The sequence below is a fragment of the Erinaceus europaeus genome, chromosome 3 (assembly GCF_950295315.1).
Source record: "Erinaceus europaeus chromosome 3, mEriEur2.1, whole genome shotgun sequence".
NCBI lineage: Eukaryota > Metazoa > Chordata > Mammalia > Eulipotyphla > Erinaceidae > Erinaceus > Erinaceus europaeus.
The window spans coordinates 158,342,907-158,361,447 of NC_080164.1; the positions used below are offsets into that span (position 1 = coordinate 158,342,907).

General features: G+C 38.7%; 1 pseudogene; it reads left to right on the top strand.

Annotated features, from left to right (window-relative positions):
- The first annotated feature begins 12,660 nt into the window (after positions 1-12,660).
- Positions 12,661-13,013, top strand: LOC103113290 (small ribosomal subunit protein eS26-like; annotated as a pseudogene).
- Positions 13,014-18,541: the final 5,528 nt, after the last annotated feature.

Consider the following 18,541-nt stretch of genomic DNA (forward strand, 5'->3'; position numbering starts at 1 on the left):
TCCCTTTTAAAACTTCATAACTCATCAATTTAGCAATGAATACCTTTCAGGTATGAACTGTTTTAATAGAAGCACAAGGGAGATACTCAGAAAAATAAGTGCAAGTGCTACAGGCATGTGAGAACTGCTATATGTATTTTTCTTTATTTTCAAAAATGCACTGATATATAGTATATAGACTGAGCAGGATACACATGAAGTTTTTACTAGACACGGGGGAATTCCACAAAGCATTTAAATTTCCCAAATAAAGTGAGAATTTTATAATGTGGGGGGGGGCAGATGGTGGCACACTTGGCTAAGTGCACACGTTATAGTATCCAAGGACACAGGTTCAAGCCCCTGGTCCCTACCTGCAGGGGGAAAGCTTCACATTTGATGAAGCAGGGCTCCAGGTGTCTCTCTGTCTCTTTCCCTCTCTACCTTCTCCTTCCCCTCTCAATTTCTCTCTGTCTCTACCCAATAGTAAATAAAATATTTTTAAAAGAATTTTATAATGTACAGGAGCTAGCAATTAACAAGTGTATGGTATATTTCATTTAAATAGACGCATATATTATTTCCTAATATTAAGTAAATTCTTAGAAAAGAACACAGGTTTAAAAGGCTTTACGAAAGGGAGACCAGGTGGTGGCGCGCATGGTTAAGCACACACAGCACGAAGCACAAGTACCCATGTAAGTATACAGGTTTGAGTCCTGGGCTCCCCACCTGTGGGGGTGGGGGGGTCGCATCACAAGTGGTGAAGCAGGTTTGCAGGTGTCTGTCTTTCTCTCCCTCTCTCTATCTACTCCCTCCCTCAATATCACTGTGTCATCGAGTGAAAAAAAAAAAAAGGTGGCCAGAGCAGTGGGTTTGTAGTGTAAGCACAAAGCCACACCAACTGGAGGCAAAAAAAAGAAAAAAAAATAAAGCTTTACAAAAGTTAGAAAGGGAAAAGAAAAGGTGAGGGGTGAAATGAAAATAATATCAATAATAAATTCAGTAATTAGTAATTTAGTAATATTTAATTTATTGTCATGGCAATAATCCAGCCCTCTCTGACAAAAACACACTTCTTTTTTGTTTTTTTTTTAACCAGAGCACTACTCAGCTCTGGCTTATGGTGGTGCAGGGGATATTGAATCTGGGACTTTGGAGCTTCAGGGTTGAGTCTCTTTGCACAACCATTATAACCACCTTCACAAACACTTCTTAGCTTCATATGTATCAAAAAGAACAGTCTAGTGTAATCTTAATAAAAGTCATTTGAAATGTGCTCCCAGCACCTCAAAACAAGGCAGGAAATTCAGAGCACAGCTTTGTTTGTTTCACCTGGGATCTTGAAGCATTTCCTGAAAACTGATCAAGCCTTGAAATTTACCTATAGAAGAAAAAGAAAAAGAAGAAGAAAAGGAAGAGGAAGAAGGAGAAGAGAAGGAGAAGATGAAGGAAGAGGAGGAGGAGGAGAAGGAGAGAAAAAGAAGGAGGAGGAGGAAGAAGAAGAAGAAGAAGAAGAAGAAGAAGAAGAAGAAGAAGAAGAAGAAGAAGGAGAAGGAGAAGGAGAAGGAGAAGGAGAAGGAGAAGGAGAAGGAGAAGGAGAAGGAGAAGGAGGAGGAGAAGAAGAAAGAGAAGAAGTATTACTTCTTTGGCAAATGTGTAGATGAAGACACAGAAGACTTACTGAGGCAAGGAAAGACCAGGAGAGACAACAGAGGATCTCCTGTTTGGTCCACCAGGTCACAAGAGTGTCTCTCACTTGTAATTCCACAGAAATAAATCAAGCATGGTTTCCTTGGCTGGAAGGGGTGAGAAGTCAGGAAGCAGGGAAGATGCTTTCCCCTCTGTCTGCCCTTTGCTAGGTAGGGTAAAGTCAGAATCACATCTAGAATCAAAGACTGTCAGCAGATGTCAGAACAGGCAGAATCTGCAGAACCTGCAGAACCTGCAGACCCTCTCCCGCTCAAGGCAACACTAGTATTCAGTTCTGTTTTCTGTCTCTGACTTGATGACTTTCTTTGCCATACTCCACAGTCTGGGTTTATTGGCAAAAGAGGTCTGAAAGACATTCAAAGGTATTACAATAATATATTGGTGTAATTTAATTGATCCAACATGCTTTATGGCTCCAGTCAAAAATCAAGTTTTCACTCATTTGATTGGTTTGAGTCCAGAAAGAACAGCCTACAGGGGGGAACAAACAAAGCGGGATAGCCACCCAAAGTATCTGTGTTTTCATTGGAAACTGATTTTTGTTTTGTTCTTCCTGTTTCTGTTTTCTATTTTTAAATTAAAGAAATTGCAATAAACTGTAAAAAAAAAAAAGTCATTTGAAGGGTTCGGGCTGGGTGGTGGTGCATCTAGTTGAGTGCACATGTTAATATGCGAAGGGACTGGGTACAAGCTCCCAGCCTCCACCTACAAGGGAACCCTCATGAGTAGTGAAGCAGTACTGCAGGTATCTCTCTTTCTCCCCTCTAATTCTCTTTTCCCTCTCAGTTTCTGTCTTTATGTAATAAATAAATATTTTTAAAGAAAGAATTAAAAAGTCAAAGCTATAGTTATCAACATTACTATTTGAAATTATACTATCATTAATGTTGATTTGAACTCAATTTTAAAGGAATTTTCATGTCTTGAGATATTCCTTAATGATAAAGTAAAATCTACATGAAAGCAAGACTTTAAACACGGAGAAAATAAAGACAAATCTTGGCAAGCAAAGGTATTTTCAAAGTCATTTGATACTTATTATTGTACTTTACAAATTAACTAATTAGTATTTAGAATTACATTTTGAGTACAACTAAGAAAAAGATACTATTTTTTTTGGCTTCCAGGGTTATCGCTGGGGCTCAGTGCCCATACTACATATCCACTGCTCCTAGTGGCCATTTTTTCCTTTTTTTAATTCGATAGGACAGAGAGAAATTGAGAGAGAAAAGGCAGAGAGAAGAGAAAGATAGACACCTGCAGACCTGCTCCCCCCCCAACCAAGGCTCGAACCCGGATCCTTGCATGGGCCCTGTGTTTAGTACTATATGCTTTTAATTGGGTGCTCTCCTGCCTGGATCCTAAAACTAATGAAACTTTAAAGAAGACTTTTTATTCCTGTTAGGAGAAGTTAATGGAAAACATTGGCACTACATTTCATGATCTAAGCTTCAAAAAGTTCTTCAAAGACTCAAATCCAACAGCAAAGAAAACAAAAATCATTCTATGAAACTCTATTAAACTGAAAAAAAGATTCTGCACAGCTAAGAGTATCACCACTCTAACAGAAAGAAACCCTAAAGTGTGGGAGATTTTTATATAATACACGTTGGATAAAGGACTAATAAAATACCTAAAGAGTTCAGTAAACAACACCAAAAAAATTCTATTAGAAAATAGGGTGAGGGGGGCCAGGTGGTAGCCCAGCGGATTAAGCACACATGGCATGCAGCACATGGGCTGGTGTAAGGATCCTGGTTCGAGCCCCCAGCTCCCCATCTATAGAGGGTTCACTTCACAAGCGGTGAAGCAGGTCTGCAGGTATCTACCTTTCTCTCCCCCCTCTGCCTTCCCCTCCTCTCTCAATTTCTCTCTATCCTATCCAACAACAATGACAGCAATAACAACAACAATAATAACAACGATAAGCAACAAGGGTAACAAAAGGTAAAAATAGCTTCCAGGAGCAGTGGACACTTGTAATGCATCAAACCCCAGTGATAACTTCAGAAGCAAAAAGAAAAGAAAATAGGGTGAGGCCATGGACAGAAACTTCACTGAGGAAAAGATCCAGAAAGTCAACAAGCACACAAAAAGGTACTCAAAGTCAGTGGTCATCAGAGCAATGCAAATAAAGAGAACAATGAGACATCACTTTATGCCTATAAAAATTTGATGCATTAGAAAGGACAGTAGCAACAGATGTTGGAGAAGATATGAGGGAATAGGGACACTTCTGCACTGCTGGTCGAAGTGTGTATTGGTCCAACCCTTGTGGGAAAACAATCTGCAGATTTCTCAGAACTGTAGAAATGACTCAGCAATTCTGCTGGGGATTTGTCCTAAGGAAGCAAAAACAATTGTCAGAAGAGATCTATGTATAATTATGTTCACAGAAGCACAATTTGTGATAGCTCTAACCTGGAAGCAAGTCAGATGTTCAGCGACAGGAAAGTGGCTAAAAAAAACTGTGATACATATATCACAGCTGTTAAAAATGATAACATCATTTCCTTTGCTTCATCTTGGATGTAACTAGAAGATATGTTAATTGAGAGAAGGCAAAAATCAGAAGGAAAACTTTAAGGACTTAATAAATAGGAATGGGGTAGGGGACAGGGAGAATACAATGTAAAACATGGGCTGAACATGGTATATTGCACCAGAGCAAAGGATTCTGGGAAGGGAGTAGAACTGAGGGTGGAAGAGAACTGTGTGGTGCTGGTGCATAATGAAAGTCATAGGTCAGTGACTGGACTGTAGAATAGTATCCTCCTGAATAAAAAATGGGGGGGGCGTATGACTTGAAAAACAAATGTAATCAGAAGACAAAAATAAATTACCACAATATTTTAATAACCAAGTGTATTATGGGAGAAAGTATATGCAACTAGAAGAAGATATCTATTTAAATATTTCCTTCTATTTTCTAGATTTCAATTCAGTCATTACTTCAGTATTTAAATATATGAAAGAGTGTGATTCTTTGAAGAAAACTCTAAGTAGAAGTATTTTCAATAGAGTGATAAAACCAATGTTTTTTTAAACACTTATTTAGATATAACTGTTCATGGAATAGAATGTTTGATTAGAGCAAAGAGACAATTCCACTAAGAGTCCAGAACACATAAAGTTTAATCCATCCTTATTTAGAGACAAACTTTCAGTGGAATATGTTGATGGGTTTTACCTGGAATATCTTTATGAGAGAATTCCAATAGTGACTGTAAGTTACTCATACCCATTTATATTAAATTGTTAAATCTGTAAGTAAAACATACTGTCAAGCATTTCCAGTCATGAGTTTCAGGTGATGTGGCTTTGATTTTCTGACTGAAAAAAAACACATCAATTTCCAATTACTCTACCAGAACATTATCTCTGTTCAGAACACAAAAATGTTAGATGATTTCAATGTAAAAATGGTGAGCAAGGGACTTCTGAAAATGGTTGCTAGGGAGGCAGAAAGAGATAAATAGTGAGCTAGGGTTACAGAATAATGCATACCATGCATTCTTACCAGAGGCCCCAGGTTCAAGTCCTAGCACTGGCAAAAGCTAGAGTAAATTAGTGCTCTGGACTTTCTCAAAAGAAAAAAAAAAGTTTTTTTTCTCTGGCCATGGAAAACCAGTTTCAGATCACCTCCTAGTCAACATTTATGAAGTATGCACTGAATAATTTTCTATTTAGTAAATGAGTAAATTCATGTTTAATAAATAAATGAATGAGCAGACTAACAAACCTTACACTTAAATATATATATATATATTTTATTTATTTACCCTTTTATTGCCCTTTTTTGTTGTTGTTGATGTCGTCGTTGTTGAATAGGACAGAGAGAAATGGAAAAAGGAGGGGAAGACAGAGAGAGGGAGAGAAAGACACCTGCTGACCTGCTTCACTGCCTGTGAAGCGACTCCCCTTCAGGTGGGGAGCCAGGGGCTTGAGCCCAGATCCTTACGCTGGTCCTTGCGTTTTGCGCCACGTGAGCTTAACCCGCTGCGCTAATGCCCAACTCCCAACCATACACTTTCAAATACAACCCAAAATACTATTATCTCCTCCCCATTAACTTAATTTTAATAATGCATAAAGACTTATTTTAACAGGTGCGCTCAACCAGGTGTACAACCACTTAGCCCCTTAAAATGTGAGATATTGCATGGGCCGGGAATTGAACCATCGGCCTCACAGGCAGCAAGTGAAAATTCTACTCCTGAATCACTCATGAACAATGACTTGTCACTGCTAAGTGTAACTGAAAGAGTTTCAAAGAAACTAGTAAAATGAACTCTTTATCAACATATCTATCTGAACTCTAATGAAATATCAAATATCAGATTTCTCATTCACCGACTTATGGCAAACCTTTTCAACACAGAAAAGTGTCCTTTTATTGCAAATCTCTACAATGGACGTTTCTTCAGTTCCCAATATGTATTTGGTTATCCAGTAGATAATAAATGAATAGGACACTTTTTTTTTCTGTCAAGAGTCATTTAGAAAATTAGGGGGTTGGGGCAGTGGCGTATCAGGTTAAGCTAGCATAGTATGAAGTGCAAGGACAGGAGCAGGGATCTGGGTTCCAGCTCCTGGCTCCCTACCCACAGGGGGAACACTTCATGGTAAAGCAGGTCTGCAGGTGTCTTTCTTTTTCCCCTAATTCCCCTTCCCCTCTCAATTTCTCTCTTTCCTATACATAAAGTGGGGGATATAAGACCGCAAGGAGCAGTGGGTTCCTAGTGCCTACACAGAGCCCCAGAGATAATACTGGAGGCAAAAAAAAAAAAAAAAAAGGAAGGGAAGGGAAGGGAAGGGAAGGGAAGGGAAGGGGAGTGGAGAGGAGGGAAGGATGTAATTATCATTCATGGTCCATATAAAAATAGCAAATTAAAAATTAGCACTTGGGTAGGGGAGCTTGCATAATGGTTATGCAAAGAGACTCTCTCATGCTTGAGTCTCCAGAGTCTCAGGTTCAATCCCCTGAGCACCACCATAAGCCAGAGTTGAGGTGCTCTTTTACAAAGAGGGAGAAGGTAGATGGGGAAAAAAAAAAAACCAAAACATAGCACTTAATGCTGCTATGAAGAAAGCTCCTACATTTATTGAATTTTGAGTCTTGGCAGAAGCAGAGTAGATGATCTTATGGGGTGAACGAAAACCTGTTGTCTGGAATGTATATTCATATTAGTTTGATTAATGCTTTGAAGAAAAGTTATAGAATGCACACAACAAGGGGCTAAATCTGATTGGGATGTTATTTCCATTCTCTGTAACTGACCTAGAAAAAGCATGAACAGTTAACTCATCTGATGGAAAAATAGGTTAAGAGATGTTCCAGGCACAGAGAAACATATTTGAAATCTCTAGAGTGGATAAAGTTTATAGCATTATGTTAACACCATTCAAAAATTGTGATTTTACACTTTCATCAGTAAAAGCTTTGTCAGCACAGGATTTCATGAAGAAAGATACAGAAAGGGAATTGTATCATGTGCTCATTAAGCATTAGTTGTCATTATCTGGTCTTAACTTTTTTTTTTAGATTTCTATGAGTATGTATGTGATAGTGAGTGAGCAAGCAAGAGAGAAGTGAACACAACTCAGCTCTGGCTTATGGTGTTGTCTGGGCAGGAGTTTGGGACTCTGGGAACTCAGGCAGGAATGCTTTATACTCTGTCTAGTTGCGCTGTCTCCCTGGCCCTCAAATATGTATATCATTATTATTAATTTTCTTTTTACCAGAGCACTGATCAGGTACGGCTTCTGGTGGTGTGGGGGAACTTCAGAGCCTCAAGCACAAATCTCTTTGCATAGCCATTGTGATATTCCTGATTAACTTGTTTTATTATTTTTTTCAAATATGCATTTTTGAGGACCAACATCACTAAGATGGCAACACAGAACATTCTTTGCTTTCTTCTTCACAATAGCAACAAAGATTCAGAAATCAGACACCACTGAGAGTTGAGCTTGAAGCAGGTACTACCCACGACTCTTGGACCACCAGGGACTTCATTAGAACAACAGTAGGGAGATCCAGGCAGCAGTGTGTTGAAAAGTGAGTAGAGAGTAATGCACAGAAGCAGTGGTTTGGCTGATCTGTGTTTTGAACAGTCAAGGCAGTGGGGAGTAATATAAAAATGAATGATAAATCAAATGGGCAGATATGTCACTAGGCAGATTGAGACTTTAGCGCAATAGAATACCAGTAGGAGAGAATGACAACTCATCAGAAAAATAAACTTAAAGACAAAAAAGTATGACCTAATAGAGAATTTAAAAAGCCACTATGATGATATGAAAATAAATAAAAGTAAACTCAGAGAAACAAATAAGTTCAAAAATGACACTATCAGATGAAAGAGAATGAAGTTATAAGTAAAAAATGAATAGAGGTTCTGGATATTAAAAACAACATTATAAGACAAAGAGAGCTGTAGAAAGGTATGGAGATGGGTGAGGGCTGCACCCAGTTGAGAGTACTCATTACCATGCCCAAGTACCTAGGTTCAATCCCCTGCTCCCACCTGCAAAGAATAAGCTTCATGAGCATTAAAAAGGTCTGCAGGTATTTCTCTTTCTCTCTCCCATTATATCTCCACTGACCCTCTCAATTTCTCTCCCATCAAATAAAAAGAGACGGAGAGAAATAGCCACCAGAAGTGATGGATTCATAGTGCAGCCACCAAGCCCTGGTGCCAATTGGAAAAAGAAAAAAAAAAGAAAGAAAGAAAGAAAGTTAAGGAAATAGAGTGGATTCAAAGTAATAATAAACAAGTGAGGTGAAAGATAGGAATACAGAAGTTATTCAGAAGAAAGGAGATAGAAGACATGATGAAATAAATGCTATGAGATGTAACCAGCATCTGTAGGAAAACCAGCATTAAAATACTGGGTGTAATGGGTAAGGTCTGGTTATCTAAATGTGAAGAGAACTACACCAAGACGTGTATTAATGAGATTATCAAAAATCCAAGATAAGAATATTAAGGGTGGCAAGGGGGGGAAATACTATATGTAACATACAGCATATAAAGTTACTCTTATTAGGTTGTCATCAAACATCTCAGCAGAAACTTTGAGGGCCAGGAAGAGAGGAGAGTGAAATGAGATAATCTAAACACTCAAGTATGGTATTGGGGGTGTAACTTTAGAGTAGAGTGCATGCTTTGCATTTGTGACCTTCAAATAAACATGTGAGGTCAAGAGTAAAACTGCTAGTGAGGTATATTCTCTCCTGAAAAGCTATCTTTCAGTTGTTAATGATAAAGACTTTTCCAAGCAATAAAAAGTAGAGTTCTTTACCACTAGACCTCACTTACAAGAAACATCAAACGCTCCTTTATACCACAAAAAAGCTCTCAAAAAGGTGGTAAGTATGCAGAATACAAATTCAGCAGGTCATCATATATGAGTAAATCACTGAAATACAAATGACTTGAACTCACTACTCAAAAGGTACAAAATGGCTATGTGGATTGAAGAACAAAATCCATCTATAGCTGCTTACAAGAGACTTGCTTTAAGATATCAGTGGAAACATATATAATGAAGAATGGGAAAAGATACACCAAAACAATGGAAAATAAAACAGAAAAGACATGAAGTATATTTGGATGAATATTTACCAGGCCATGGTGCACCTGGTAGAGTACACATTGCAGTATGCAAGAATGCAGGCTCAAGGGACCAGGTGGTGGCGCACCTGGTTGAGAACATGTGTTACAGGACCCAGCTTTGAGCCCCCAGTCCCCACCTACAGGGGGAAGTTTCATGAGCGGTGAAGCAGGGCTGCAGGTGTCTCTTTGTCTTTGTCTATCTATCTCTATTTTTCCTTTTCCTCTTGATTTCTGTCTGTCTCTATCCAATAATAAATAAAGATAATTTAAATTTTTTTAAAGTTTCTTGATTTATAAAAAAAAAAAAAAGAAAAAAAAGAATGCAGGCCCAAACCCCAGTCCCAGCCGGCAGGGATAATATTTGGGTGGTGAAGCAGGGCTGCATGTGTGTCTCTCTCTCTTCCTCCCCCTCTCTCCCCCTCCTTCTCAATTTCTCTGTCACTAGCAAAAAGACAAAAAAAGTGGTCACCGGTGAGGATTTGCAGGCACTGAAACCTAGCAATAATCCTGTTGGCAATTAAAAAATAAATAAAAGGAAATATATCTGAAACTACCAATGTCTTGGACTAACCAAAACAACCCTAATAGCGAAAAGAGAAAAATATGCCATGTTCCTGGATATCCAACTCTAAGACCAAATAACAGGTACTAGAATAAAAACAGACACACCAGTCAGTAAGAAAGAGCTAACATAACAATTCAGGAAATAAAACCACATATTTATAGACAACTAATGACAATAAAGGAGCCAAAAGCATATAATGGGACTTGGTCCATAGGAGATGAAGCTCTTATCACATCATGAGTCTACTGCTCTAGATCCAAATAGCCTATGGCATTATTAGGATTCCTTGTGCCACTGGTATTACACCGAAGTCTGAAATTCATCTGTCATGGCTACAATTTCAAGAGGTAAGCTTCTGGGTGTTCTGCTTTCTGACTTGTCAGGCAAGAATAAAAACAAATTGCTTTAAATATATATGATGACACAACCAGAACATACTGTTTTCAAATATTTTTGTCATATAGAGTTGTTTTCCCATAATGAGATGGTTAACTGTGTGTAACTCATTCCCCTCACTATTTTCACATTTTGCCGAACTTGATGAGCTAGTTTTACTTTAACCTGGACTGGGAGAAAATAACTTAATCTTCTTTGTTTCCTTGTTCTGTATTATGTAGCTAGTGGGTAGACAAGTCTTGTGGTTAACTTTTTTTTTATTGTTGTTGTGGTTATTATTGTTGTTATTGGTGTCGTTATTGTTGGATAGGACAGAGAGAGATGGAGAGAGGAGGGGGAGACAGAGAGGGGGAGAGAAAGACAGACACCTGCCAACCTGCTTCACCGCTTGTGAAGCGACCCCTCTGCAAGTGGGAAGCAGGGGGCTCCAACCGAAATCCTTACGTCGCGCCACCTGCGCTCAACCCGCTGCGCTAGCGCCCAACCCCCTTGTGATTAACTCTTCTGCTGTTGTTATATACTACTTTTTCTTTCTTCATTTTATTGGATAGGACAGTGAAATTGAAAGAGGAGGGGAAGATAGAGAGGGAGAGAGAAAGAGAGAAACCTGTAGAATCTCCCCCCGCAAATGGCTGGGGGTCGGGAGGAGGGCGTCAATCGCAGATCCTTGTGCTTCTTCTTTTTCTTTTTCTTTTGCCTCCAGGGTTATCACTGGGGCTCGGTGCCTGAAGGCCATTTTCGCCATTTTTGTTGCCCTGTTCTTTTTGGATAGGACAGAGAGAAATCGAGAGAGGAGGAGAAGACAGAGAGGGGGAGAGAAGACAAACACTTGCAGACCTGCTTCACCACTTGTGAAGCATCCCTCCCCTGCAGGTGGGGAGCCAGGGACTCGAACCAGGTTCCTTTTGCCAGTCCTTGCTTTGCTTCACATGCACTTAACCTGCTGCGCTACCACCTGGCCCCTATACTGTGTTCTTAACTGGGTGTGCCACTGCCCGCCCCCCTTATGTACTTCTTTGTACACTGTGTTATGGATGATGACCTTTGCTTTCCCATAAAACTTCCAAAGAGATTCTTTTTGTAGCCTATATAAGAATCTTTTCTAAGACCCACAAAGGAATTTTCTACTTTGGTTTACAAATCAATCTGTGGTAAGGAACCCTTACTTTAAGACTGCTACAGTAAACATCTTGAGGGGCAAACATCCAGCTTAGAGATAATTAAATGTTATCTCCCCTGCTCTAGAAGAGATAGCACTGGACTGAATTGAAGGCGGGGCAGATAGCTAGAGTAAGACATGTCTTACTAACTGCAGAACTTGGCACAAGTGGTTTAATTTTACAGGCCTCAACTTCCTCATCTATAAACCACATGTCATTTGTCCTGTCCTGATTTCATATATTTTCTGACTTTGCATTATTATTGTAGTCAACATACAGATGTGATATATGAATCTCCATCTTAACTTTAAAAAAAGAAAAAGCAAACAAACAAAAAACACCTTTATACCATACATAGTAACTTCCATGTCTTAAGAACAACCGTTTCATAAAAAATTATCTTCACAAAGTCCTGTTTCCTGCCCTATTTAAAGATATTTAATTATTCATATGAGAGAGTAAGATAGAGAAGGGAGAAGAGAGAAGGAAAAAGGGAGAAGGGAGAAAAGAGGAAATAGAGTAGAAGAGAGGAAAGAGAACCAGAACATCATTTGGGAATGCATGATGCTAGAAACTCATGCTTGGAGGTTCATCAATTTACTCACTGCAGAAATTCCTGAGCAGTGCTCTTCCTTCTCCCAAACTCTCCAATCAAGCTTCCCCTGTTACCAACCATATTTTTCCTCTTCAAACAAATAAAACAAAACAATACCAAACAACAACAAACTACTCTAGATCACAATTGGCCTCTGATTTGCTAAGTAGATTGTTCCTCATACCTCAGATTATTTACTCAGTGACTTTTACCATTGTTAATCATTCTTTTCCTAAACCCTTCCTCTCTTGGTAAAATAAGTTATCATATTCTAAATAAGCACAATGCAGAATCTCTCTGTGTATGTGATGTGAATACTCACATCAAACCAAGAATTGGTGTGCTTTAGTGCCCCTCTTACCTCTGCTTCAATACTAATATTCTTTTCCTGATTTATTTATCTAATACTAGGACCTTAAATACCACACCTTTATTAATTTCTCCAAATGTTCAGACAAATCTCTTCCTTTGTAAATTGAATGCCTTTGGCTCCTGGGAAACAATTATATCCTTATTACAAGGGTTTCTATTTATTTGCAACTGTGAGGCCCCAAAACACAGTCCATCTGGGAATATTTTCCTAATATTGAGACTAAAGCTGAAGTTTTGCTTCTCTCGGGTCCACGCTTCCAAGATGATCAAGAAAAGAAGGAACAATGGCCACCAAAATGGGCCAAGGCCACCTGCAGACTATCCGCTGCGCCAGCTATGCCCGACGCATACCCAAGGACAAGGCCATTAAGAAGTTTGTCATTTGAAACACAGTAGAAGCCGCCGACATCAGGGATATCTCTGAAGCAGGTGTCTTTGACGCTTATGTGCTTCCCAAACTGATGTGAAATTACATTACTGTGTGAGTTGCGTCATTCACAACAAGGTAAAATCACTCTGGTGAAGCCAGGAAAGACTTCACACTTCCAGCACAATTTAGACCTGCAGGTGCTGCCTCATAACCTTCACCAAAGCCCCGGTCAGAGTTGTGACCTGAAGAAAAGCAGTCTTGAGAAAAAAAATAAAATGGGAATTACACTTAAAAAAATAAAAAGCTCAAGTTTCACAGCCAGGGAGTTGGCTTAGTAGATAGAGCATAAGACTTAGAAGCAAAATGCTCTTGGTTTGATATCTACCACACCATTGCCAGAGTGATGCTCTGACATATTTCTTTCATAAAATAAATATTTGATAAAATAAAATTTCTGTCTCGTCAATGAGACATGAACAGTTCAAGATGCTGCCCAGGAAACCTGATTAAAGCATATAAGTGAAGTGTGAGGGAAATGTGATTGTTTTTAAACAAGAAACTAGTGATTATTTCATTGAATACAGACATCCAAACTGTCTAGGGGTCTCAAGAGGGCATTTTTCAGCATAGTGAGTCTACTTAATTCTGGGAAGTAGGAAGGGAACATGTCTATCTATGACAGGCCATTATTATTATTTTTGCACAAAAGGCAACATATTTATTGGGTAAATAGTGAGTGGTTAATTGGCTCTTGACTAGAGGGAGCCAGCAGCATAAAATTTACAAAGGAGTTATGCATAGTTTTCTACAGAACCTTATTTATATGGTGATTTTTTCTGTTTATTTTGGCAATAGAGTTACTGCTGGGATTCGGTGCCTGCATGGCTCTATTTTTCCCAGCAGCAACCCCCCCTTTTTAATAAGGGGTGAGAGATATGGAGAGGGAGAGAGAGAGAAGCCGAGAATAGATACACCTGCCTGACTGTCCCACTGCTCCTGTGGCACCACCCAACCCTGAGTGGTGTTATCTTTTCCTGCAGGACAAAGCAGATTGCATATCATTTGAAATGTTTATGCCATCTTAGAAATAGAAAGACAGGAGAAAGTGGAAGAAAAAACATTATAATGGATTTGAGGGATGTGAATGACCTTAAAATAGTTTAAAACATCTAGTCTTTTGAGAAAATAAAAGAAAGAATAAGGTGCATTGATACAGTCCCATAATTGTGTTATGTCCCTTAAGATTCATGTCCAGCATATTAGCCATATTATAATCGAATTGTTGAAAAACAAATTAAAATTTTAATAGTCTCTCCTTCTTTTGGAAGTAAACTTAGTTCCCTATTACTGATGCTGCCAGAACTCATAATCCCATTGTCTAATCAGCACTTAATGGCTGACTCTTAGTACCTCTAATTTTACATAATTAATGTGCATGTGAAAGAGCCTTGTAAATGTTTCATATGCTACATGTTGGGAAAACATAAGCAAACTAGTCTTGGAACCTTATTTTGTAGTCTCCCAAGGTCTTGGTCAATGTTTTTGCTCAGATATTGGAATCATATGTGTTTCTGTGTGGACAAACTTTTACAGCACAATTGTTTTCTTGTTCTGATGTTCCACTCTGTTGGGCACTTTTTGAATGTCACTGGAAAGAATAAGTCAACAGAATTAAAATCTTTTATCAGGACAAAATGACTCAAGTTGTTAGTGTTAAAATGACTCAGTTTGGGGAGTTGGGCTGTAGCGCAGCAGGTTAAGTACACGTGGCACAAAGCACAAGGACTGGCATAAGGATCCCGGTTCGAGCCCCCGGCTCCCCACCTGCAGGGGAGTCACTTCACAGGTGGTGAAGCAGGTCTGCAGATGTCTGTCTTTCTTTCCCCCTCTCTGCCTTCCCCTCCTCTCTCCATTTCTCTCTGTCCTATCCAACAATGATGACATCAACAATAATAATAACTATAATAAAATAACAAGGGTGACAAAGGGAATAAATAAATATTTTAAAAAGTGACTCAATTTGAACTAGATGAAATTCTTTCTTTGTTCAAGAGTTATCACAGTGGTGTGTATTTACATTTTCCTCATCTGCTATCTCACAATAAATCCCTCTAGATCTGAGCCTGTAACTTCTATTAAATATTCATCTTCTTAAAGGACTTTCTGTATACTGAGAAAATTCATGAACTCTTTCATAATTCACTGTTTTCTTCCTAGGCATTCATTTCTTAGAAGCTTACTTTGTCTCCCCTTGCCTCCCTCTGCCACACACACAATTTCTCCTAAATTCGTATGTTTTAGGGCATGACGTTTGTACTAAGGCCTCCCCCATATTATCTGCTAATTTGTTTTCATGCCCTTTATTAAGGCACCCCTGCAAGGCCTGCTGACCCCCCTCACAGAAACTTGCCAAGTCGAGAGTATTTAGCAGACTGAGAATTTCAGTACAAAGCCCCGGGCAGAGGGACAAAGCGCTTGCTTTAAAATAATGGAGGCAAAAAATTGACCTGAAGCATGAAAATGATGCAAGGTTATAAGCATGAGCATGAGGTCAGTTTGAAAAGATGAACTGACTTCTTAGCTGAGCATTCAAGTCAAAGATTACTTCTAAAATTCTGAACCAACCAAGGAGCACTGGGAGAGCTAGATGAAGTTTGTATATTTCACTGTTGCACAGACCCAAACAGGTTAAACTTTAGATGCTCAAGTTGAGAGGGAAGGCTTAGGCATAAGCAATACAGTTAGAAGGGTCCCAAAATAGTCTTCCAAATTAGCTGTAAGGAAGCTATAGGATGTAGATTTTTTTTCTTTTTCCTTTATTTTAATGAGAGATGCACAGAGATAGGTAGGCCAAAACACCACTCAGCTCAAGCTTATGGTAGTATGAGGAATTGAACTTGGGACTCTGGAGCCTTAGGCATGAAAATCTTTTTTGGCATAGCCACTATGCTCTCTCCCTTGTATGGAAGTATGTTTTCCTTCCTATGAGTGAGACCATCCAGTATTAGCTCTTCTATTTCTGGCTTATCTCAGTCAACATGATGCTGTCGATTTTTTTTTTTTTAATCATTTGACTAGAAACAGCTGTGTCAAATCTGGAAGCAATATGCATATTTATACAAACAAGGAATTCAAGAGGAAATGGCTTATTTATTTATTTATTTTTTTACCATTATTTTACTCACTCTTCTAGTTAAAGGGGGTGTGGAGTGACTAAAAGATGACTAGTGAAGGAAGCTTCCAGAGGCAGGCAGAGTCCTGCAGGTGCTGATATTGGCAACAGAGGGTAAATTTCTCACACAACTACTTCTTTATCCCTCCCAGCCTTACCTCTCCTTGAGAAATAACTTGAATTCCCCTTTTGTTCCTTCACCTGATTTTTCCTTGTCTATATCACTACTGAAAAGGACAATGATAATTATTTAAATAATATGAAAAAAATATGACAAAAGACATTTAGCCATATTCTTTTTCCCTTTAATGAGGCAGGAGTGATATTGGGGAAAATTTTACATTTAGTTGGCATAAATGTTCCTGGAAAATTAAAATAAATGCAAAAGATGACATTTTACAAGATTGCTTTCCATTCTTAACATAATGAACAATTCAGTCACTGTTGAATAGCCCAATCTATTTTATTTCTTTGAACAAATGCCATTGTAAGTGCCAACATCAGCCATGTGCTTCCAAAGCAGAAAGTAATTATCATCACAATTAGCTTTTACAGAGACACACATTTTCCTTATGGCGTTGCTTCTCATCTTCACCTTCTTCCCCCATTTGTATTCATATCTTCAAAGTGGCTGTATAAAAAAGATTACCTTCTGCATCTACTTACATAGCAGCCGTGAGGAATTCTGTAGAAACATTAAAATATAGATAACTGTTGCATGAGTCACCGAAGGTACATTTTAGTCAATATGAAAGGTCAAGACATGTCATCAAAGACTTTATAGAGTCTTCAGAATCTGAAGAAATACAGATGTTACCTCACACTTTGGAAAAGGATATTCATAAGAATGTCTTGATATTTATGGAAAGCATGAGACTTTTTAAACTGCTTCTCTGACCTCCATTATTCCCTGATCATCCCTCCTAGCCTTATGAAAGAGCCAAGTGCTTTTAAGTATAGTTGGATAAGCCTCAGAGAAGATAGGAAACAAATGGGAGGTTAGACAGATGAGACCTCTTGCCCTTGGTATAAAGGAATATAGGCAGGAGGGGTCCAATCAGAATTATTGGTGACCCTGTAAGATATGCCTGGAAGATTGATATCCAAAGGGCTAATGCTAATCATTTAACTCCTGTGGTTAAATTCTCCAGAATCTACTATGACACCCACTAACTAGCATAGGAAGAATGCAGAAAATGGCCAGAGAAGGTTTTATATATTTGTGTGTGGACACATGGCTATACTTATTTTTAAAAATTGATTAGTGATTTAATATTGATTTACAAAATTATAAGATAACAGATATAATTCCACGCCTTTCTCACTACCAGAATTCTGTGTCTACATTCACCCATTGAAAACTGTATTAGTTATTCCAAGATCACAGATACGGGTTGACTATTATACATATATATTCCCCCTATGGCCCTACCTTCTCTTCTTTTCTAAGTCACACCTACTACTTTTGAGTGTCTTTTTTTTTTTTTTTTTCCTTTCTCTTTTCTCTCCAGGTCCTAATAGAGTTGGAATTCAGAGTATTCCGGTTATCTTTCCCTAACATTTATCCCTTTGGAAGTATGGCCCAAAACTCTTTATGGATTGTAGAAGGTGAGAGATCTGACTGTAATTGATTCTCCACTGGACATGGGTGTAGGCAGATGGATCCGTACCCTCAGTCTATTTCTATCTTTCCCTAGTGCCCTTAGGAGTGGGGTAGAGTTCTGGAGAGGTGAGTTTCTGGAACACATTGGTGAGGTCTTCTATCCAAGGAAATCAGGATGAAATCATAGAAACATCTCCATCTTGGTGGCTTAGTGAGTTTCTAGAGAGATTCTGACTCTATTTTGTTGAGTTTTCAGGTGATTTCTTGCTGTTTTTCTAGTTTATAAAGAGCATGATCTGAAACAGCTCCTAATCCATAGCCACACCTCATTTTTTTTTTAAATTGCCATCAAGGTTACTACTGTAATTCAATAACTGCAAAACTAATTCATCACTCTTGGCAGCCATTTTGTTTGTTTGTTTTGATAGAGACTGAAACTGAGAATTAGTTTTACTCCTAAGGTGACATCTTCAAACCTTATTTTCACAGGAGTAGATTAATTATTTTTCATTCATGGCATAAAGATTCACTTTAATTTTATGAGAGTGAGTACCACTCCCACATATGTGCTGTTGGAGATCAAGTCACATATTTCAAATTCTAAACTCTCAGAAAGCGTCAACCTTCTTCAGAACAATTTATAGACACATTCTGGTCAGGTCAGGCAGTGAGGTGCTTGGTAGAGTGCATACATTACTATTTTGCAAAGACTTGAGCATAAGCCCCAGCACCCAGCTGTAGAAGGGAAGCTTTGTGTGTGCTGAAATAGTGCTACAGATGACATTTTGTCTCTTCCCTCTCTTTTTCCTTCCCTTTCATTCTCTATTTCTGTTTTTAAAAAAGAAAGGGGGGGGGTGGGCGGTAGTGCAGCATGTTAAATGCAGTTGGCTCAAAGTGCAAGGATCTTGGGTTGAGCCCTGGCTCCCTACCTGCAATGGGGGTCACTTCACAGGCGGTGAACCAGGTCTGTAGGTGTCTCTTTTTCTCTCCCCCT